The sequence below is a fragment of the Triturus cristatus genome, chromosome 8, assembly GCF_964204655.1.
Source record: "Triturus cristatus chromosome 8, aTriCri1.1, whole genome shotgun sequence".
NCBI lineage: Eukaryota > Metazoa > Chordata > Amphibia > Caudata > Salamandridae > Triturus > Triturus cristatus.
Window position 1 is genome coordinate 1,096,670,552 of NC_140591.1, and position 22,872 is coordinate 1,096,693,423.

General features: G+C 50.5%; 1 long non-coding RNA gene across 1 annotated transcript in view; it reads left to right on the forward strand.

Moving 5' to 3' along the window:
• Positions 1-22,872, forward strand: part of LOC146805427 (uncharacterized) — a 379,668-nt gene that overhangs the window by 303,197 nt on the left and 53,599 nt on the right. The window contains exon 3 of the long non-coding RNA XR_014967842.1: positions 12,562-12,651. This is a non-coding gene — a long non-coding RNA (uncharacterized LOC146805427). The remainder of the gene's footprint in view (positions 1-12,561; positions 12,652-22,872) is intronic.

Consider the following 22,872-nt stretch of genomic DNA (forward strand, 5'->3'; position numbering starts at 1 on the left):
CGAATTTGAGTTCATGAGTGTTTGTTCTAATACCAGTGTGCTGTACTGTTTCACCATTAGCTGGTTGTCTCGCTATGGCATCTAATCTACTGGAGCTGGCCACTCTGCTGCCCATGCATCTGCTAGTGCCCCTTCTGCCCAGGCTGCCTTCTCGTCTAATGTCATCTTGTTTTCTGTTTCCACATTCCAGCCAATCCCAGACTTCTCTGATATGGTGAAGAAATGGGCCTTCCCCTGTTGCAGTACCTTTAAACTGGCCAGGAAGAGGAGCAGATATTTCAAACTCATGACTCTGAGCTTAGCCGTGACTGTGAGAAAGGATTTTCTTAGGCCCTGGACTTTAAGTGTGTAATCTGGGAATGCCCTGAGGAATTGGTTCTCAAATTTGACTTCCCCGGTTTTTCTGAGCAGTCTGTTTCTGTCCCTGTAGATAAGGATTCTGGCTATGAAGTCCCTGGGTGGTGCTCCTGGCAGCGGCAGTGGCACCGGCACAGGTAATGCCCACTCGATGGCAAAGATCTGTTACAGGCCCTCCGATTTCACCACCTGTTTGAGACATCTCTCCAAAAACAGCGCCAGGGTTGTGTACCCGGCGCACTCCAGAAACCCCATAAAGCAAAGATTATTTCTACGTGACCTGCCCTCTTCATTTTCCACTCTGGAGTCTAGGGTATGGATCACCTCTGAGAGTGAGGGGACCGTATCCTTCAGCTCCTTGATCTCTTCCTTTAGGGTGTCCACTGTCTAATGGGTCTCCTGTGCTCTCTCTCTGACCTTGTGGAGGTCCGCTCTGAGTAGGCTGACCTTTATCGACATTGAGTCCATTTTGTGCTCCAGCGCCTGTCTTAATTTTTCTATTGCTGGTAGGATCTGTGCTCCGGTGGGCTCTGTCTATTTAGTGTGCCATCCAGAAAGGCCGCCCCCGCATATTCGTACACCCGTTTGGTTCCCCCTGTTTTTTGTTCTACCCAGGTTTGTGGAGAGTCTCAGGGCAGTTTGTCTTTCCCCATGCTGGGGGGTAGGTTTCCTCAGCGCAGGCCTCTAAATCCACTGACATCAGAGTCTGCAGTCCTCACTCTCCATGCTGCCCCCTCAAGCGATGCTCCTGCTTGTGGATTGAGAAGTCAGCTTTGTGCCCTGTGGCATGCAGGGCCTGTGCCGCCTTTGGCCTGGTCCCACATTGAGTTCTGTGCCTTTCGCCTCACTGGGGGGGCCACGCCCCCAGCTGCTGTTATGGCCCAGCAATATGGGGTGCCAAAATCAAGCACTCTGCTGCAGTCTGAGAGGCCGTGCTCCTCTGCGTGAGCCAATTTGCAAAGTATGCTCTCTCAGCTGTGCCCCTTCGTTCCAGGCAGCGGGCTCCATGCATCTCACCTCCATGATGGATCGGGCATCACCACTCCCAGTGGCCTTCTCACACTTGTGGGTGCCTCTATGCAGAGTGCACGAACCCATGCCACTCATGTGTCTCCCAGGGCCAAGTGGACTTCCAACTCACCCTTTCAGGGTCTGCCTCCATGTTGCTCCTGGGTGGTAGCTCACTCACCGCATCGTTGGGGTTCCGTTGTTTGCCCACTTGGGCCACTCACCTGTGGCCCCCTCCATGACCCCATAGTCGACCTCCTCTGCCACGGCATGCCTCACCGATGCTCTCCCCCAGTTGTGTTTGGGTTTAGTCTCTGTCTCCACTGTTTTCCAGCCTCCTTTGTGGTATCGGACTCACCTGGGGCAAAATCCCTGTTGTGATTGCCACAGGATGTAACCGCACAACTGCAGGTGGCCCCCGAGTTTCAGGATGCTACCAGTTGCTGCCTGTACCGCAATAGGCTCCTGGGTCCGCCATCTTGGTCCAGCTGTGGCACGGCACCTCTAGGTGCAGTTCGACGGTCTGACTTGTTTTTTTGTCCTTGAGTTCTTAGCATGCTACAGGGTGTCCATCTTAAGGTGTCTTGGTCCTTTTGCCTTTGTTTGGACCCAGGATGTCATCGGATAATAGTGAGGCCCATCGGAGCACTGGACTCAAATCAATCAATCAATCATTTGTAAAGCGCACTACATACTCGCAAGGGTCTCAAGGCGCTGGGAGGGCGCTACTGATCGAACAGCCATGTCTTGAGTACCCTCCTGAAGGTCAGCAGGTCTTGGGTCTGTCGTAGACTCAGTGGGAGGGTGTTCCATGTCTTGGCGGCGAGGTGGGAGAAGGATCTCCCGCCGGTGGAGGTTCTTCGGATGCGCGGGACGGTGGCAAGTGAGAGGTCGGCGTAGCGTAGCTGGCGGTTGGGGATGTAGGAGGAGAGCCGTCTGTTGAGGTAGGCTGGGCTGTTCTTGTGGAGTGCTTTGTGTGCGTGGATGAGGAGCTTGAAGGATATCCTCTTGTTGACGGGGAGCCAGTGCAGGTTTCTCAAGTGGGGGGTGATGTGGCCGTGTCGTGGTATGTCGAGGATCAGTCGCGCCAAGGCGTTTTGGATGCGTTGTAGTCGTTTGATGAGCTTGGTCGGGGCTCACGCGTAGAGGGCGTTTCCGTAGTCGAGTCTGCTGCTGACGAGGGCCTGGGTGACTGTCTTTCTTGTATCTGTCGGGATCCATCTGTAGATCTTGCGGAGCATGCGGAGGGTGTTGAAGCAGGAGGAGGAGACGGCGTTGACTTGCTTGGTCATTGAGAGCGTTGAGTCGAGGCTGATTCCCAGGTTGCGTGCATGGTCCGTGGGTGTCGAGTCTGCCCCCAGTGCCATCGGGCACCAGGAGTCGTCCTAGGCTAAGGGGCTGGAGCCAAGGATGAGGACCTCCGTCTTGTCCGAATTCAGCTTCAGGCGGCTGATCTTCATCCAGTCGGCGAGGGCCTTCATTCCTTTGTGGAGGTTGGCTTTGGCGGTGATGGGGTCCTTGGTGAGGGAGAGGATCAGTTGAGTGTCGTCTGTATAGGAGATTATGTTGAGGTCGTGCTGTCGGGCGATGTGTGCGAGCGGGGCAATGTAAATGTTGAACAGTGTCGGGCTGAGGGAGGATCCCTGGGGTACGCCGCAGATGATCTCGGAGGCTTTGGAACGGAATGGGGGGAGGCGGACGCTCTGGGTTCTGCCGGAGAGGACTGAGGTGGTCCATTCCAGAGCCTTGTCTCGGATCCCTGCGGCATGGAGGCGTCCGCAAAGTGTGCGATGGCAGACGGTGTCGAAGGCGGCGGAGAGGTCTATGAGGATGAGTGCTGCGGTCTCACCGTTGTCTAACAGAGTCCTGATGTCGTCGGTGGCGGCGATGAAGGCAGTCTCGGTGCTGTGGTTGCTGCGGAACCCTGACTGGGAAGGGTCCAGGATTCTGTTTTCTTCGAGGTATCGGGTTAGCTGTCTGATGACGATTTTCTCGATGAACTTGGCTGGGAAGGGGAGCAGAGAGATGGGCCGGAAGTTCTTGAGGTCTCTTGGGTCTGCCTTAGGTTTTTGAGTATGGCATTTATCACGGCGTGTTTCCAGCTCTCTGGGAAGGTCGTGGTCTCGAGGGAGAGGTTGATGACGTTGCGCAGGGTGTGATGGAGCTGCTTGCTTTGTTGAAGACGTGGTGCGGTAATGGGTCTGACGGACAGCCGGAGTGGATTATGCTCATGGGCTTGATGGTGTCATCGACGCTCACGCTGGCCCAGGCTAGCAGGGAGTCGTGGTCGATGGTGTGCGGAGGGTCTGTTATGTTGCTGTCTGTTGGGACTGTCTGGGTGTTGAAGCTGTCGTGGATGTCTGCTATCTTGTGGTGGAAGAAGGTGGCGAGGGAGTCGCACAGGGCTTGCAACGGTGGATGTCGTTGGTGTTGGAGCTGGGGTTGGAGAGTTCCTTCACGATGTTGAAGAGCTCCTTGCTATTGTCGAGGTGGTCTTTGAAGGAGGTCCTCTTGGCCGCCCTGATGAGGTGGTGGTGGTTGCGGATGGCGTCCTTGTGTGCTGCGTGGCTGTCCGGAGTTTGTTCACTGTGCCATTCCTTCTCTAGTTTCCGGCAAGCTTGCTTGGAGGCAAGGAGTTCTGGGGTGAACCAGCTGGCCCTCTTGCTGGTGTCTCTGTGGGGGGGTTTCTTCAGCGGGGCGAGGGTGTTGGCGCAGTCCTCGATCCAGCGTCTGAGGCTGTGGGCAGCGTCGTCGGCATTGGAGGGTTCGGTGGGTGGGCTGAGAGCGAGGTTTGAATGTAGTTGGTCTTCGGTGATTTTGCTCCAGCAGCGGCGGGGGATCTGTTGGGTGCGGTGGTGTGTGGTGGGTTTCTGGAAGGCGAAGTGGATGCAGCGGTGGTCGGTCCAGAGGAGTTCGGTGGTGTGGCTGACGGAGACGTGCGGGCTTGAGGAGAAGACGGGGTCGAGTGTGTGGCCGGCGGAGTGGGTGGGCGTTGTGACGAGTTGCTTCAGTCCGAGGTTGGCAAGGTTATCGATCAGGGTTGTGCAGTTGTTGTTGTTGTTGTTCTCAAGGTGAAAGTTCAGGTCTCCGAGGAGGATGTAATCGGTGGAGGTCAGGGCGTGCGTGCTGATTAAGTCGGCGATGGAGTTGCTGAACTGGGGACAGGGTCCGGGTGGTCGGTAGACGAGGGTGACTCTGAGGGTGGAGTTAGGGTCTGTGTGGATCTAGAAGTGCATGTGTTCGGCGGTGCTGAGCGCGTCGTCGGTGCTAGTTGAGATCCTGATGCTGTTCTTGTGGACGATGGCAATTCCTCCTCCGACTAGCTGTCCGTGCAGCCATCTTGTCAAGCCACAATCCCTATATGTAATGTAATGTATTCATGCAAGATGTAAACACATAATAATCCATTTTTAACAAACTATATAGCTGATTTGCATCCTTATAAATATTCCTGACTCACAATTTGTGATTCAAGTTTAAATCTAGTAGGTTTACCTATTAATTGTCTTGTAAATTTTATTCCATACCTGTCCTCATCATTTGTATCTTTTCTCAAGAAAAAGTTATGTGGCCGCAATGAGAAATTTCTAAGTAAGACATGTTGATACACTTGTCCCCAAACCTCCCAAATCGGTCTACAATATCCACATCTCTAGATAGAGTAGCCATTAAATCACAAACACCACAATTAGTTTAAATATTGAGAAAAATCCTTTTATTTATACAAGGATTTGGAACTTTTCAGAATTGCACAAGGCAGATTACAGCTCCTTCTTCTACATTGCCGCCAAGATGTGGAACGACTTGCTACTCCACAGCCGAACAGCACAATCTTTGGTGGACTTCAGGAAAAAGCTCAAGACCTGGCTCTTCGATAGAGACACGACTCCTTCAGTGGCCAGATACCCCTAGGCATGATAGTGCAGCGCAATACTAAGGCTGACTTACTGACAGCCTGTGACGACCGCCAACACTAAACCACAGCGTTGACCATCTGCATAGCCCCTCCAGCTCTTTCCACCACAGGGACGACTGTCCACGATGCTCAGCCAGTTCTCCGTGCTATAGCGACAACCATATGCAACACTCCAATGTGAATTAAACTCTTCACGACAGAAGGTAATTCTTCGGCGGGACTAACCTTGTTCCAGTATCGACCCACACTCTATCGTGGTAAGCCAGAACTTGTGACTTTACCTTGATCCAGTACGATCAGATGACCACTTGTGGTGCTTTGTGCTTCTAGGCACTATTTTCACACAAAAAAGCTTAATTGAATATCTCCGGTTTTACTAATTGGATTGTTGCAGTTCCTGTATCAGTTTATGTATAAAAATGTAATTTTTTTAAAAATTGGTATGTGATTTGTCTTTACACTTTGCCTCTAAGTTAAGCATGACTGCTTTGTCTCAAGCTACCGGAGGGTTAAGCACAAGTTAATTTAGTGACTTTTGTGGTTATACATGTTTATACAAAGGAATACACATATGTAGGTACACACATATAGTCCAAATAAATGCCCACATACACAGGAACCCGCTGCACATCTATATTTGAGCACGGTGGTTATGTGGGGAGAAGCCAATTCTTGAGTAGTCTTCTGGAGATAAGGTAGTTATCTGTGGATCTTATGTTTGGGGGTGAAGAGTTCCATAGTTTGGCTGCTTGAACAGAGAAGGATGCACCACCTATGTTTTTTTTCTTGTATGGTGCTGATAAAGCTGGATTCTTATCTTATCGTATCTTACCATCTCTAAGAATCCTCAGGTCGACTAGACCTTTTTACCTGCTGAATAGTGTGAAGGGAAGAAAATCCAATTTCACAATATAGCCAATTAAACTTCAACTTTATACTTCAAAGATCACTGACTCCGAATTCCAAAATTTAGGGTTTATTACAAAGCCAAAAATAGTTGCACATACAAGCACCTCATCACGAGGTTAAGGAAATAAATGGGCATTAATACAAAGAATATCCTACGCAGGAGCCTCATCCGACTCAGAATAAGGAGAATAGTGAACTCCAGAAGCATCAGACAACCAATAACTGCTCCAATCTCTATGTTAGAAGTCATTAACCTAAAAGGAAAAAAAACAAATGGTCTATCCCTACACTGTCTCTAAGTTGACATCCCTACTTAGCATTTTCACCAGGCAAGAGAGTAAAAAGGTGTCAGTAGTGAAGACTTCCATAGAAGTACACTCACTTTGCTTAAATCAGTAGCCAAAACTATAGAGCTCGTTCTGAGATGCTCCTTCTAGCTTCCCCTCTAGTCCTCGACTGCTCAACCCTCAAGGTACTGTCCCTAATTCAAAATCACAAAATAGTAGAACATGCCCTCGTCACACCTCCTCGGCCAGGTCTTTCTTCCGTACTTTTCCATCGCAACTCTTCCTTCATCCAAAGGCTGTTGGAGTGACCTTGGGTTCCAGGCATCTTCTCCGCTGAAAGTATCATATCTGCATTCCAGTGTACTCTCATGGTTGCTTCTCCTACCATCCTAACTCCTAAAACAAAAGGGTTAGTCTTCCTAACGAGCTAGGTGTCCTTGCACCTGCAACAGAAACATGGGAACAAGAAACTTTCCACTCTCTAAGATCTGCTGACTTTTCTAAAACCCAGAGCCTTTCTAAGGGAAACAATTTTTGGCCTACAAAATTCAGCTAACATAAGAAACGAATAGGCCTATCTCTTAAACGAATATGTGATCAGACCTTTGCATTTAAACGAACATTTCTAAAATCACATTTAAACATTGGGTAAATCACTCTCCATACATGCATAAGCAAAACGACATGTGCAGACTTTAATATGTTGCACGTTCAAACCTAATGCATCACATTATACGTGAACTAATTCATTATGCATCATCTAAAATACACCTTCGAATAAGCATTGCATTGATCTACATAATTGACACGATTACACTTCTAGTCGCACCATTATATGCTACTTTAGTACTATATTTCTAATACCAAACATTAATATTTCCTCTAAATATATGGGTGCGGACTACCTGTGATTGTCATGCACCCCTACAATTTCAGAATAACATGGCGCTCTATCAGTTCCCCCCTTTGATGACTAGTGTTATCACACCTTTACACAACTTCCTTGGAGAAAGAACTGATCTAAACAGAACTTGTTGCCATTCTCCCCCTTTCGGATTCTCTCCATATTCTTAAGGTTCTGGTATTGACTGTCCTGCAGTCTGGCCATTCTCATCTCATTCTCCCTAAGGGCTCTCTTGACTCTGTTTCCTTTATACTACTTACAGGCTCTGGCAAATCCCCTCAAACAAACCACACAAACCACAATGATGATGAGGGGTCTCAATACATAGCCAAGAAACCCTCTCCCCAGATTTGCGAACCAACTTCCCACCTGACTGAATCCTTTACCAACCTTTTCCCAAACACCTATTTCAGTCAAATCCTCTATCTCCTGATGGATTGTAGTGATGTTACTTATATATTTCTCCAGATCTTTGCTATTGTCTGGTATATAAGTACAACACTCTTGAAATTTCAATAATTTACAGACCCGCCCTCTTTTGCCAATAAAACATCTAAAGCAAGGCGGTTCTGCAAAACCATTGTCCTTATCAACAACATCTCTCCATCCACAAGTAACAGCGACTTTGCTGTATTCATCGACAACTCATCAACCACAGTCGTCAATCTTCTAATTTTCACATCATTCAGAATTACTCCCAAACTTGGTATTATCGCTCTAAACACATCTCCAATCACTGCTCCTGCACTCTCAGCTCTTTTCCCTCTCGATTCTTTCCAGTCTGTAAAAGCTCCAAATCCTCTGCATGGTAGATCTTTGGAAAGATAATCCCCAAATAACACGTACCATACCAATTCGCGGGCAATCTAACATAAGCATTCTTTCCATACACATATTAGACGGTTGGTATCACTTGTACAGAACCTTACAGAAAATTCTTAGCAGAGTCTTCCATAGTGAAAACGTGATCACACGTACTTTGTCCCACTGGGACCTTCTCGTAATAGGTCTGATATCGTCTAACACACAACTTCCCTCTCTGCTCCTTGTCCAATGCTATAGGACCATAACTCCCCTTTGCTCTGTGAGACCTTTCTTCTTCAGTCGAATCTTGACTGTCTCCTGTGTTAGTTTCCTGTATCTATCTTCTACCTGATCCACAAACTTTTTCTCTACAGCTGATAATGAACATGTTAAATTGTGTCTATGAGCATATGCTGTATCTAGTTCCAAAGACGGTATGAAATACTTCCTACGCCTATCTTCTTGCTTATGGTAATCGTACTTGTTCAAATGCTTGTAAGCTGGAACCTCAGGAAGGACTGCATCGTAATCGGAAAAGAAATATTCAAACTGACCTCTTTCATACAATATACTGAGCAACAAACTACATGAAATCCCATATGTCAGTGGAAGGTGGTGATACCTAATACCCTCATCCACTGAAGCAGGTAACTGCATACACATATAGCAATCTTTCGCATCCATTGCATCCACATATTTATATAGCAGCCTGTTGTACGCATTAAGCTTAAAATCACCTCTAGACAAATCTATGTGAAATCTACGACTCTCTTCGATTAGAAAAGGTCTTTCGGCTCCTATGGTGGCCTCCTTTTGGTTAGGAGTGGTGGGTGTAGGAGTCCCTTGCACCTCCACTACCTGCTCATGTGGGACTATATACGAAACCACAACTACTATGATTATGGAAACTATCACTCCACCTACAAGTGTACCTACTACTAATTTGGATCTACGGTGTGTATCTCCAGCCTCCATGATTTCAAAAAAGTTCTCAAAAAGTTCTTGTTTTTAGCAGCAAACACTCAAAAATCTCTTTCCTCTTCCACCCGCCGCTTGCTAAGCAGTTCCAACAACACTCCGAAAACTGGAAATCCCCTTTGCAATTTCAGTTCCTTATTTACACAGTCCACAAAAAGACTTCCCTAGCTTACTTTCTTCGTTTCTGTGGAAAGTCCTTAAGTTTATTCTTCTTCCACTCGGGCCTAGGTTATCTTCTTTGTAGACTCCTATTTACAACAAAGTTCACTCTCAGTCCAGAATAAGATCAGCTCCAAGAATCTCTAAAACATGCTCTAAAAGTTCAAGACGAAGAATTATCGTTTCACGAGTCGGCGGCTCAAAACCAAACGTCGGAAAGGTCAATCTGTGCAGTATCAGATGGCAAACTCTACTCAGAAGTGGGGGATTCAGAACCATTAGAGTCAGTACTCCTTCAATTTCAAGTCCTGGAACCAAGAATTCTAAGTCAATTTTCATGTTAGGAATCTTGCTGACCACAGTCACGGACCTCAACCTCCCTAAGCTCACCACTCCTGGCATCAATCACAACCCCCTTCAGCTTGTTCCGGTGCACAGCCAGCTGCATCAGCGACTCTCACAGCTTGACTTGACCTCTCATGTGGCCCTGCCACATCAGCTGGATTTTCATTCACTAGAGGGGCTGTTTCTTCCAAGGGTGCTGGAACTCTGCGGGTATGGGAGGCATGCACCCAGTTTGGCAATCCTCCACATTTTACTGCTGTGTTCAATACCAGTATAACCTGGTAAGGGCCTCGCCACCGACCATCCAGGCAACTCTTCCTCACGTGCTTTCGAACAAGCACCCAGTCCCCGGGACACAGGTCGTGGCATTGGTCACTCGAGGCTGGAACAGTTGTTGCTTGTACCTGCTGAGACGCAGAACGGACCACATCAGCTAGTCCTTTGCAGTAATCGAGAATAAAATCATCAGTGATGTTAATTAAAGCTGTAGCTGGTACTGCTGGCAATCACATCGCCCTCCCCATCAGGAGACAACCTAGTTCTCCTGTCTGGAACACTGTGGATGCTCATGGGCACAATGGGCAATGCATCAGGCCACTTCAGGGACGTCAATGTGCTCACTTTTGCCATTCGAGCTTTCAAGGTCCCATTAACTTGCTCCACAATCCCAGAAGCCTCTGGTCGAGAGCTACAATGTAACCTCTGGTCCACATTCAATGCGGCACAAAGCAACTTCATGATATCACTGTGGAAATGTGTCCCCCTGTTTGATTCCAAAGAGGTCGGAATACCGAACCTCGGGATAAGCTCCCTCAATAACAGCTTAGCTACAGTGAGAGTGTCACACCTACATGTTGGGTAAGCCTCCACCCATCGTGCAAAAACACACACCACCACCAAAATATACCTCAACCCATTACACTTAGGCATCTCAATGAAATCCAACTGCATCCTATTGAAAGGTCCTCCTGACCTCCCAATGTGACTCAAAGTAACCACAGTCTTCTTTCCAGCATTCATCTGTTGGCAAGTAACACACCTCTGACACACTGTTTCAGCAACCGCACGAAATTTCAAGTTGCACCATGTCTGTCTAAACACTCGCACCAGTGCATCTCTGCCAAGATGTACTGCACCATGTATCAATCTTGCCATTGGGCTCAATGAATTTTCTGGTAACACTGCTCGACCATCACTTGAAACCCAAACATCAACATCTCCTTTCTCACACCCTGATCTGATCCATTCATTACGTTCATGTTCAGTAACCTCATCCTGCAGTCGTTTTAGTTCCTCCCAAGTGTCAGCCATGGCTAACATCATGCTGAGCTTGGTTCTTTCTTGGCTCTCTCCTGTGTAATCTCCTTTAAATATACATCCTTGCTCTGCACAGAAACGGGCAACTTCCTCAGCGTAATTCTTGCCCAAGGAGACAAAATCAGTCCCCCTCCCATGAGCTGCACACTTTACAACGGCAATTTCCTTGGGACATTGCAATGCATCTATAGCTGTCTCACGTGGGAAACACCCATTACAACGACAGTGTTTTCACGTGGTGCCATCGCAACGCGACTTTCACATCGCAGGCGGCTTTACATCGCATGCTTTCATAATGCATGCTACAACTGCGCATTGACATTTACATCGCTAGCGATGACAACGCAATTCAATGACATGACAGATGCAGTGCAAATGACATGACAGATGCGGTGCAAGTGCAAGATGACAGATGCGTGCACAACTTAAAATGAACACACTCTAGCTATCGATTAGATGACGGCCATGTTGATTTCATTTACACAAATGCGGTGCAAGTGCAAGATGACAGATGTTGCCGCGCAGACTTACAATGAACACACTCTAGCTAAGGTTAATCATTTATATGCGTTTTTATGCGTGCACACACTCTAGCTAAGGTTAATTATATGCGTTGTTATGCGTGCACAACTCTAGCTATCGATTACATGACGGATTATGAGGCGTGCACAACATGTTGATTTGCCAAGCAGATTTTTTATGAACACACTCTAAGGTTAATTATATGCGTTTTTATGCGTGCACAAGATGACGGATTATGATGCGTGCACAACATGTTGATTTAATTTACATTTACGTTGCCGTGCAGACTTTAAATGAACACACTATAGCTATCGTTTTTATGACGGGTTATGACTGATGCGTGCACAAGATGACGGATTAAGAAGGTGCCAGAAGGCGGGCACTATAATGAACACACTCTAGCTATGGTTAATTATATGCGTTTTTATGACGGGTTATGACTGATGCGTGCACAAGATGACGGATTATGAAGATGACAGAAGGCGAGCATTATCATTTACACAAGATGACATGACAACGCAATATGATCACCGATGCGTGCACAACATGTTGATTTCATTTACATTTACGTTGCCGCGCAGACTTACAATGAACACACTCTAGCTGCGGTTAATTATATGTGTTTTTATGACGAGTTATGACTGATGCATGCACAACATATTGATTTCATTTACATTTACGTTGACGCGCAGACACTTCTGCTGCCAGTTTATGTTACTGCTGGTTTATACTTTTTTGCCACTGGTTAAAAACAGAACCGCACAGCACGCCTGGTGACTTAATTATTTTCAGCTGTGCATGACCTGGACCTGTGCTAAGCCATTTGATACCCAGTGATGGAAAATATGGATATGTGATCACTTGTCTTCTTTGGGAAATGTAAGTGGATAAATCGGATGGCTCAGTGTGTTACATATACATTCATGTCAAACATATGTTTCGATATGCATTTCACGAGGTCAAACCCCGATTGGGCTGCCACTATAGCAGAGCAGATGTGGTAACAGATGCGTGCTTTACATTACATCATTGTCCTTTTTTCATTTTCACAATAGGCGGTTTAGGCGGTTACGTAGCTGCGCAGACGTTACTGACGTTCTTACGGGACTCGCCACGAGACAGGTGGAAGGCAGACCTCCGCGAAGGTAAGGAACTTCGATTTACCTATATACTTTTTTATAAGAATTCGTTCAGTAAAGCAAGTATTGTATTAAAAAATAATGGCAAAAAGCAGTACAGCTCAATCTGTTTTGCAGTCATAGTTTCCTGTTGGGAGATTAAGGGGGGAGAGGGGGGCAAGCCGACACCAAACACTTTATTGTGTGTGAAAAAGGCCGCTTTATTGAAACAGGTGCATATCACAATTTAACTCCTTGGCCACTGCCTTACAAAACTAACGCCTCACTATACAATAACCTCCTGACCCCTTGTGTTTTCCCCCCACCCCTACGATCCCCACATCATTTCCCCCATCCCCCCAAAATACAACATAACATTCCTATCCAACACATAACCCAATCCTACACCATGTAGCCTTTCCCAACTCCCAAACTCCCCTGACCGTAACCCCTACCTGCCTTTAATGCAACTGTAACTATCCAACCTCTAATCTAAACTTATCCAACCTGTCTACCCTTTACCTGTCCCTGGACCCACATTACCAAACCTCTAACAACAAACTCTAGCCAATCCCGGCCAACTGTCAACCACCCCGCTTGCACCTGCTCCAAGCGACAATACATCCAACCGCCTCTATGTACCTGTTCCAACAAATGCTGCCCCAAACCCGCAAAAATGCAACCCCAACACCCCCTGTACCAGGCCCCCTAAACCCCTCTAACCATAGGGAGGGAGGGTGGGAAAACTTTTAAACTAGCGCACCCAGCCACCAGGTCACCAAGCCTAAAATCGTGGCTGGGATATCGCGCGTTTTGCCTATATACCCCTTGGGCTACTGTCCCTGGATTTGGGCTACATTTGGGCTATCCCTCAAATGTAGCCCAATTACTACAAAATGGCCGTTCGGCCACGCCCCCCTCTCCCCCCTCCCAACCTGCCCGGGCGGCAGACCTCGCGGTGCTCGGCTGCCCCCCAGGCTCCCATTGGGAGATTAAGGGGGGAGAGGGGGGCAAGCCGACACCAAACACTTTATTGTGTGTGAAAAAGGCCGCTTTATTGAAACAGGTGCATATCACAATTTAACTCCTTGGCCACTGCCTTACAAAACTAACGCCTCGCTATACAATAACCTCCTGACCCCTTGTGTTTTCCCCCCACCCCTACGATCCCCACATCATTTCCCCCATCCCCCCAAAATACAACATAACATTCCTAACCAACATATAACCCAATCCTACACCATGTAGCCTTTCCCAACTCCCAAACTCCCCTGACCGTAACCCCTACCTGCCTTTAATGCAACTGTAACTATCCAACCTCTAATCTAAACTTATCCAACCTGTCTACCCTTTACCTGTCCCTGGACCCACATTACCAAACCTCTAACAACAAACTCTAGCCAATCCCGGCCAACTGTCAACCACCTCCGCCACCCAGGAAAAGGGGGGAAGTGTCGGCGACTGCGCCTCCTCCTCCCCTTTTTCTGCCCCCCACCCCACGCGCCGCGACCCCGCATGACCTAACCTCTGTAAACTCCCAGCAGACGCGCCAACACTTCCCTCAACTCCAAAAGGTACAGGTCCATTCCCATCCTGGACAGGTGCACCCCATCGTCCCTGAACATCTCCCGCGCATCGTAGCGAATGTCCCCATGTGCCACTCGGCCAATCCCCAAATGCCGACAAAACCTCACCATCTCCGTATTAAGTTTACGCCGCGCCTTATCCACCGCACCTGGGTTCACCGCCCCCCTCCAGCTCCTCCGGGGGACAAACTCCGTCCATAGAATAGAACAACCCGCCCATCTCTCCTTAATCAAAGCCAGGTCCTTCTTCATTGCCCGCATAAGTGCCAAGCCTGTCTCCTTCACCATGTCGTTCTCCCCAAAATGGAGAACCAATACATCTGGGCACCGACCTGCCCGTAAGATCCCGTTCAACACCGGCACCAATTCCTTCCAACGCATCCCCCCCCTACCCCTCCACCCCACAGAGAACACATCTTTATTGAAACCCAACTGTTCCCCAAAATAGCTCTCCTGCGCCTGCAATTGGGCCCTCCTCACGAGTGCCCCACAATCCATATAGACATTTCTCGGGCCAGGGGTCCCATGACCGAACCTGAAAAGAAAAACAAGAATGAAAAACCTAGCCACACCCCTTGAAACGCTCCACTGCCCTTTGCGAAGTCCCCCTTCTGCTTTTTTTTTTTTTTTTAATTTTTTTTTTATTTTGTCACCCCACCCCCCGGCTCGCTGCGCACATAACGCTGGTAACAATTCGAAGACCACCTTCCCAACCTCATGATTTCTTCCCTGTCCCAACCCCTCGCATGCGCCTCTGACGCTGCCCCAATGCGAAAGGAGTGCGTGCCAAAACCCTTTTCCTCGACCCCCAGCTTCCTAAGTGCTTTCCTCAGTACTGCCAGCAATTGCGAAGCCTTAACGCCTCGCCCCTGCTGATGGGAGAAAACCAGTCCCCCCAGTCCCCCAGAGCACGCATTCCACCGCCGACCCCAGCGGAACGGACACACCCCCGGGGATCGCCCTTTCCTCAACGTAACCCACTTCCCCCGACTCTTCTGGTCAGTCTTCGCCTTCCGCAGCCAAATGCTCACTACCTGTTCCCCAAAGGATACCTCATCCCAGGCCAAACCCCGTTCCCCTTTCGACCCCAGCAGCTCCGACACCCGAAACGCCCCAAAGAACATCCAAGACATAAGCGTGGCGAACAGCAAGGCCTCCCCACCGTCCCAACACACCACGGGCAACACCCCCAGCACCCTACCTAACAGCTCCCAGGACAGTGGCCTCCGCACCCTGGCCACCCTTCCGCATTCCCGCGCCCAGCCCTCCAAAATCCGCGCCCCCAGCTCCCCCGCGGATGGCGCATAACCCCACAACAGTTTGCCGATGAACGCAACCCCCGCCAACTTGCCCACTATCGTCACCCTCGTCAAACCTCTCTCCACTAAATCCAGAATAAATTGCACTACATCCTCTCCGCCTGGGAAGCCCGCCATCTCGCCCCTGAGCGGACAAACTCTTCCCACGCCGCCCTGTATGCCAGTTTCGTTGACCGCGCTAATGAACCTAGAACCAATTGTAGCATCCTGTATTGCCTACTTCCCAGAGTTGGTTCGGCATCCTGGTCGGGTTCACGTCCGCGTCCTTGGCGAGCCCACGGAATCTCCCCCACTGTGAACGAGACAAGGCATCCGCAATGTCATTGTCCACTCCTGGCACATGCACCGCGCAAAACGCAATATCATGCCTCAAGCACCCCAGCACAAAAACCCGCAACAGCTTAAGCACCTGTGCATCCCGCGCGGACTGCCTGTTCACCACCTGGACCACTGCCATGTTGTCGATCCTGAACGTGACCTTTTTGTGGGCCAACAGAACCCCCCAAAGTGTAACTGCCACCACTAAGGGAAAGATTTCCAAAAACGCAATGCTCCTGCCTCCCTCCAACCATTCTTCGGGCCAGGGCTCCGCACACCATCTCCCCTGCCAATACAGACCAAATCCCTTGCTCCCCGCTGCGTCCGAGAAAATCTGTACGTCCCATACCATGTCCACTTCCCTCATCAAAGGCACCCCATTAAACTGGTGCAGGAAAAACTGCCACAAGTCCTCTCTCACCCCTGCTGACAGCCGCACATGATGGTGTGGAGGCCTCTGCCCCTCCAATGCACGCCCCAGTCGCCTACAGAAAGTCCGCCCTACTCTGACCACCCTACAAGCAAAATTGAGATGTCCCAGCAACACCTGTATGTCCCTGACCGTCACCTTCTGTCGTGCTAACACACTGGTCAGTAAGCTCAACATGTTTCGCTTCTTTTCGTCCGGGAGGCGCGCCTCCATTTGGACCGAATCCAATTCAATACCGAGGAAAGCCAGTGCCGTACTGGGGCCCTGCGTTTTCTCCGGGGCCAGCGGCACGCCCATGTCCCCCATGATCTCATGGAAGCTGTCCAGATCCTGCTGGCAGTCCGCGGAGTCTGAGGTGCCGACAAAAAAGAAGTCATCCAAGTAATGTGTCACGCCTTAGTGACCCGTTCGTTCCATAAACAACCATTGTAGGAACGTGCTGAAACATTCAAAAAGTGCGCAGGACATGGAGCAGCCCATCGGCAATGCCTTGTCCACATACCAGTGACCGCCGAATTGTATGCCCAACAGATCCCAGTCATGTGGATGAACTGGCAGCAACCGGAAAGCTGATTTGATGTCGCACTTTGCCATCTGTGCTGCTGCGCCCGTGGACACCACCAGTGCCATAGCCACGTCAACAGATGAGTAGGACACAGTGGCCGCACTGTCCGCAATAAAGTCATTGACCGACTCCCCTTCCGGCCATGACAGATGCTGAATAAGGCGAAACTGGCCCATCTCCTTTTTAGGTACCACGCCAACGGGTGACACAATCAAATTGGGCAAAGGCCACTCGCGAAAGGGTCCCGCCATGCGGCCCTCCTGTTCCTCCTTATCTAGTTTCGCCTGAACCACCTGTGGATGCTCCCTCGCTGATCGCAAATTGTCTGCCCATCTACGGACCCTTGGCCCTTCGTACCCCAGCCTGAAACCCTCTTGAAACCCCAATCTCAGCTTCTCCGCCGCCGCCCTGTCTGGATAGCCCCCCAGCGCCCCTACCAACTGCTCTAACCTAACCGGAGTACGAGCCTTTGGCCCCAGACCCCCTCGCCCCCCTCCCTCCCCCTCCCTGCTGCGACTGCTGCTGGGCTCCAGCCTTAGGGGCTCCCGACTGCCATTGCTGACCGCTGTGCCCCGGACCTGGCGTCCACCAACACTTGACCAGCGGATGTCGTTTGCCGCAGCCCGAGCATTCGTGCCGAAACTTACAGTACTCTCTCGTGCATAGGCCTTTGTTAAAGTCCCAGCAAGCCCCCTTGTCTCCTGTCGTCCCTCTGCCGGCTCCCCCCACCCCCCCGCGGGTGGGACCCCCTCGAAAGGGCTGATACACCAGCGGCAGCCCGCTGGCCGTAAACATAGTCTTCCCCGACCCAGCCAGGCCCATGGTATGCAGCCACAAATCCGTATCCAACTCTCCCCATTTTGCCTCCGCATCCCATGCCATGCGCGCCCGGAATTCCTCATCATACTGAGCCCAGGCATATCCACCCCCCGTAATCTGTGCCTTCCTAATGACGTCCATGTATTTAAACATGGCCACTGACCTCTCCGGAAACTTCTCGCAATACACGCTGGCATATATCAGAAAAGCCGCTGTCCAGTTTTCTATTGTCAGCGGCACCTTAGGCCTTTTTGCGAGCTCAAATTCCTCTTCCTTAGAACCCTCTTTTGCCCTGACCTCTCTGTGCAGGAGTTTGAGTATCTCCACATACTCCCCTTTCCAGATCCGTTCCTTCGTTGCCAACATCAAGTGCGCCCCAAAGGGCTTGGTCACTCCCATATATGGTAACCGCTTTATCTTCAACTCCTTACTTTCCAGTTTTGTCTACTCTGCCTTTGCGTCCCCTGTCCCCTTCTCGCTTGTCCCCTCCTTCTTGGTCTGCCCGCTGTCACCCTGCCCTACGCCGTCCGTGCCCACAGCCACATCGACCACATACGTACCTTTGCGCAATCTTTCCCCTACCCCCCCCTCCAACCCCGCCCCCCCCACCCCTCTCGACACCATCCTTGGCCGCCCGAGCAAATGTGCATTACCTGGCGCCAATGTCTCCGTCCGTCGCTCCTCCCGACGTCCAGTCCTGGGAGCCGAGCTGCTTTCCCACCTTGATGTCCGACCCGTGGGCTGCGCCTGGCGTCGTGACACCTGTAAGAAACTAGCCACAACATTACTCGGCCCCCCGTCCCTACCGTCTCCCACCTCACGCAACTCTCCTTCCTCCATACTCTCCTCCTCATAGTCCAACTCCTCCTGCCCTGCACCCCCAGCGCTGCCCGCTGGTGGTGCCACCTGCCTCCGCGATACAAACACAACTTCCTCTTCGGCGTTCCTCCGGCGCTGTCCCCCGGGGCGCTGTGACCCCGTAGGTGTTGGGGCTGGCGAGCCCGCCACGGGCCTACTTGTGCCAGCCGCGTCGGGATCCCTCGCAGGTACTGGGCATGCCGCCCGAGGCTCCACCCTCCCTTCTCCTTGGCGTCGCCAGGCCGCTCCCAGCCCTGCCAAGTCCGGTACCCCGCGCTGTTCCCGCTGTCTCTCCGCTACCTGCAAGGAAAAAGAATGGTCTGGTGTGCTGGGCCTACCTACTTTCCTCCTGCCGTCCCATCCCCGCTTGCCAGCCCCCGACGCCTCCGCGACCCACGCCTTACCCACCGGGCTCATATCCGCCACTTCGTCGTCCTCCCCATCGCCGTCGTCCCCGTCGCTCCACTCCCCCTGCCTGCTCCATCCTGCACCTAGCCCGCTCGGTCCCCCTCCGTCCGTGCCACCCCCTACCCGCCTCTCCCCCCTCCCTTCCGTCTCCCCCGATCCCAGGCCCCCGACCCCTACCCCCGACGCCCCCCCAACCCCTCCGCCCAGGACTCAAAGATATCCAGGCCGCCCCAGTCCCTCTCACTGCCCTCTGACTCAAATAACACTGGGGATTCTCCCCCTGCTGCTTCCCCCCCCATGGCCCCTCTACCTGCCCCCACCCTTCGTCACCGCACCCCGCCGAACCCCTGTCCCCTACTCTCCTCTCCCATGCGCCCGCGTCGCACCCCCCCCGCCCCTCCCCGGCTCCACCTCGTCCGCCTCGTGGCCCGACGCGATCGCCACCCCACTGAAGGCCGCGCTCCCCCCCCTCCCCTGGCCCCCCACCTTCTGTCTAACCTGCCTGTCAACGCCTCTCCTATCCAGGCCCGTGCCGCCCGCCCCCCCCCGCCCTGTCCCTCCCCACTCCCCAACTCCATAGCCTGCAACCACGGGGCCGCGCGCCTCCGCGCTGTGCCGGCCCCAGATATCCCCTCCAAAGTTGCGCTCTCCCCGGGCCCTTCCCCAATCCCCTCATCCTCTTCGTCTCGCTCCTCCCGCCCCCGCGCGCTCCGCGATCCTGCCTTCTGCCCTGCCCGGCCCTCTGCCGAGCGTCCCCGCGCCCCCGCCGGTACCATAGCAACGGCCGCTCCCCGGCTCGAGGAGCGGCCCGCGTACGACCTGGGCCTTCCCTGTAATGCGTCCGGGGCCTTCCCCCGCCGCGCCGCTCGTCCCCGCCCCCTCCCCGCCTCCAACCCCTTCGCGCCCCCCTCCGCTACCGCCGCAGATCCAGAGGCGGCGCTCCTGACATACGCGCCGCCTCGGACACTCACCGCTCCTCGCAACGGACTCCCGGGTGGCGAACAAGCCGCGACGGCGGCCGCCACCCCCGCGGACGCGCGCCTCGCCGGGCGCCTCGTCCAATTAGCGTCTTGGACCAGCAGGTCCATCCTCCCCGCCTCGCTCAACAGACGGATGGCCTCCAAGACACGGTAGTCACCTCCAGACATGACTCCAGGTACTTTCCAAACACCTACTCTACCTCTACACAAAAACCGCCAAAAACTTTTAAACTAGCGCACCCAGCCACCAGGTCACCAAGCCTAAAATGGTGGCTGGGATATCGCGCGTTTTGCCTATATACCCCTTGGGCTACTGTCCCTGGATTTGGGCTACATTTGGGCTATCCCTCAAATGTAGCCCAATTACTACAAAATGGCCGTTCGGCCACGCCCCCCTCTCCCCCCTCCCAACCTGCCCGGGAGGCAGACCTCGCGGTGCTCGGCTGCCCCCCAGGCTCCCATTGTGTGTCGCTTCATTAGTAGCTGCTTGGATAAAATCACGTGAAAAAATAAATGCCATTGCTCGATTGAAGCAGAAACCGGTCCTAGGAAGCTTGTTTCCGGTCCAGGGAAGGCATGGCTTGGCAGTTCGGGCTGGACTGTTCCCATAAGGCACAGGGTCAGACTGATTTGCATATGGCCATGTCTGAACTGGGGTGGCAGAGTGGGCTAAAGAACGGTGATGGATCAAACCCAGATCTGTTGACTGGGTGTGAGTGTTTGATTGGTTTCTGATGCTCGGTCCATCACCACCCTCTTTTGTACCCCTTTGTTCGCCATAAGTTGGCAGGGTATGCTCAGACGTGAGTCCCTTGCTCACTTTGCTTCCGGATTCAAGTAAGCCTGGCTGAAGACGGCTGAAGACGGCTGAAATGCCAGACACCGGTCCTAGGAAGCTTGTTTCCGGTCCAGGGAAGGCATGGCTTGGCAGTTCAGGCTGGACTGTTCCCATGAGGCACAGGGTCAGACTGATTAGCATATGGCCATGTCTGAACTGGTGTGGCAGAGTGGGCTATAGAATGGTGATGGATCAAACCCAGATCTGGGTGTGAGTGTTTGATTGTTTTCTGATGCTCCGTCCCTCATAAACATTGAGATTTTCATAACCATTGTGCTTTTTCAATGTTCCCAATAGGTGGTTTATGGGGGGGCGTAGTGGATGTTCCAGAGTTGGGATGCCCTGGAAAGCCTGAGACCACTGTTCTCATTGTTTGGGGGACCAACTCCCACCTTGGAAATGATTGGAACATTTGCTTTAACAATAACAGGAACAAATCTCGTTCCAGGATGACAATGGGAAGTTTAACGACCCTAAAATTACTTAGGCTGTGTGGGAAGGACTTTGTCCACTTTCCAAGCAGCGTCCCCCCTAGTAATATTTCTCACCCTCCCTCAGCTTTGTCAGTTTGTTAGTACTTCTCTTTTCATACCTCTCTGCTTTGTGACTGTCTCTTTAGAAGCAGTGTAATTTTAAGGCTTTTGGGCTCCTGCTAAAGACATATTGCAGCTGTGTTTATGGGTAAAAGTTGAGCAATATTTCAATTTATTAGGCACAAGACCGCCATGATATAGTCAAAATTAGTTAATAAAATGCAAACTTGGACAGAAAAGGACCACAAAATCTATCTTGCCCAGATGCCAAAAAGCTTTAAGATAAGATGAGACTGGTAAGAAAGTGAGTGCAGATTTATGATTCTATAAACGTACACAATGTAGGGATGTCCCATAACAAATGCCAGTGTTTTCAGGTTGTCTTGAAAATGGTTGTCTATTCGAGGGTTAGAAATGGGGGGTGATTAACCAAAATTGAAATACACAGGGGAAAGAACACACAGACCACGGGGAGGTGAATGGTAAATTAAGGTTGTTGCATCCAATGGCAAAAGACCTCTTGGAGAACACATGGACAGAAAACAAGGGCAATTGTTGAAGAAAGAAAACTTAATGCGCTAATTACACACCAAACGTTAATTTCACTAATTGTTGCAGTTTTGTTGGAAGTAATAAAAACACAAGGGGATATGCAATATAACGGGCAAACAACACAATGGGGACATTTTTGCATTTTTATTCGCATTACATTGGATCGATATCGCATAAATAGATACTTCAGAATTGTTTAATAACAGAAATTATTTACATTTGATTTACACTGAAAGCAATGACGCAATGGTTAAACGTTTTGCATTCTTGTTTGATGTAAAGCCGAAATTGTCGGTGGTACATTTGCATATAACATTTCTGGATGGTTTATTAGACAGTTGTATGACTTAGAAAGTGATTTATTCTTATTATTTGGTTTATTCTACAACATATTCCATATGTTTCACATCGGATTTTATTCGGATTCTTGTGCACAAAATGTGTGGTTTACCCGAATAAGAGTGTGCCGCAGTATGCAGTTTAATACATTTACCAATTTATGGACACATTTAGGTAGACTACAGGAATATTTCGCCTGAAATTTGGTGTGATAAATAGTAAAGTACAAACATTCTTAGGCAAAGGAATTCAATATATATGCAATGGAAGCTAGGTAGTAATAAGCCAGAGACAAGGTAAAAATTTTTAGTGCTGCCAATAGTCTAGCAGACATTTCCTTTGTGCAATGGGAAATACGTAGATTTAGAGTACCTGCTAACGATTGTGACATGCGCATTTCCTGGTAACTTTGCTCTTTTCACAAAAATTTTAGAAATTAGGGTACGGTTTGCCAATACTGTTGTTTAAAGAGTTGTGCCAACCCTCTATGGCATTGTTTGACTTTGCTCCATCCATCCATCCATCCACCCATCATGCTTCCATCCACACTTTTATCCATCCATCCATCCACCCATCCATCATGCATCCACCCACAATTTTATCCATCCACCCATCATGCATCCATCCATAATTGTATCCATCCATCCATCCACCCATCATGAATCCAACCAAAATTGTATCCATCCATCCATCCACCCATCAT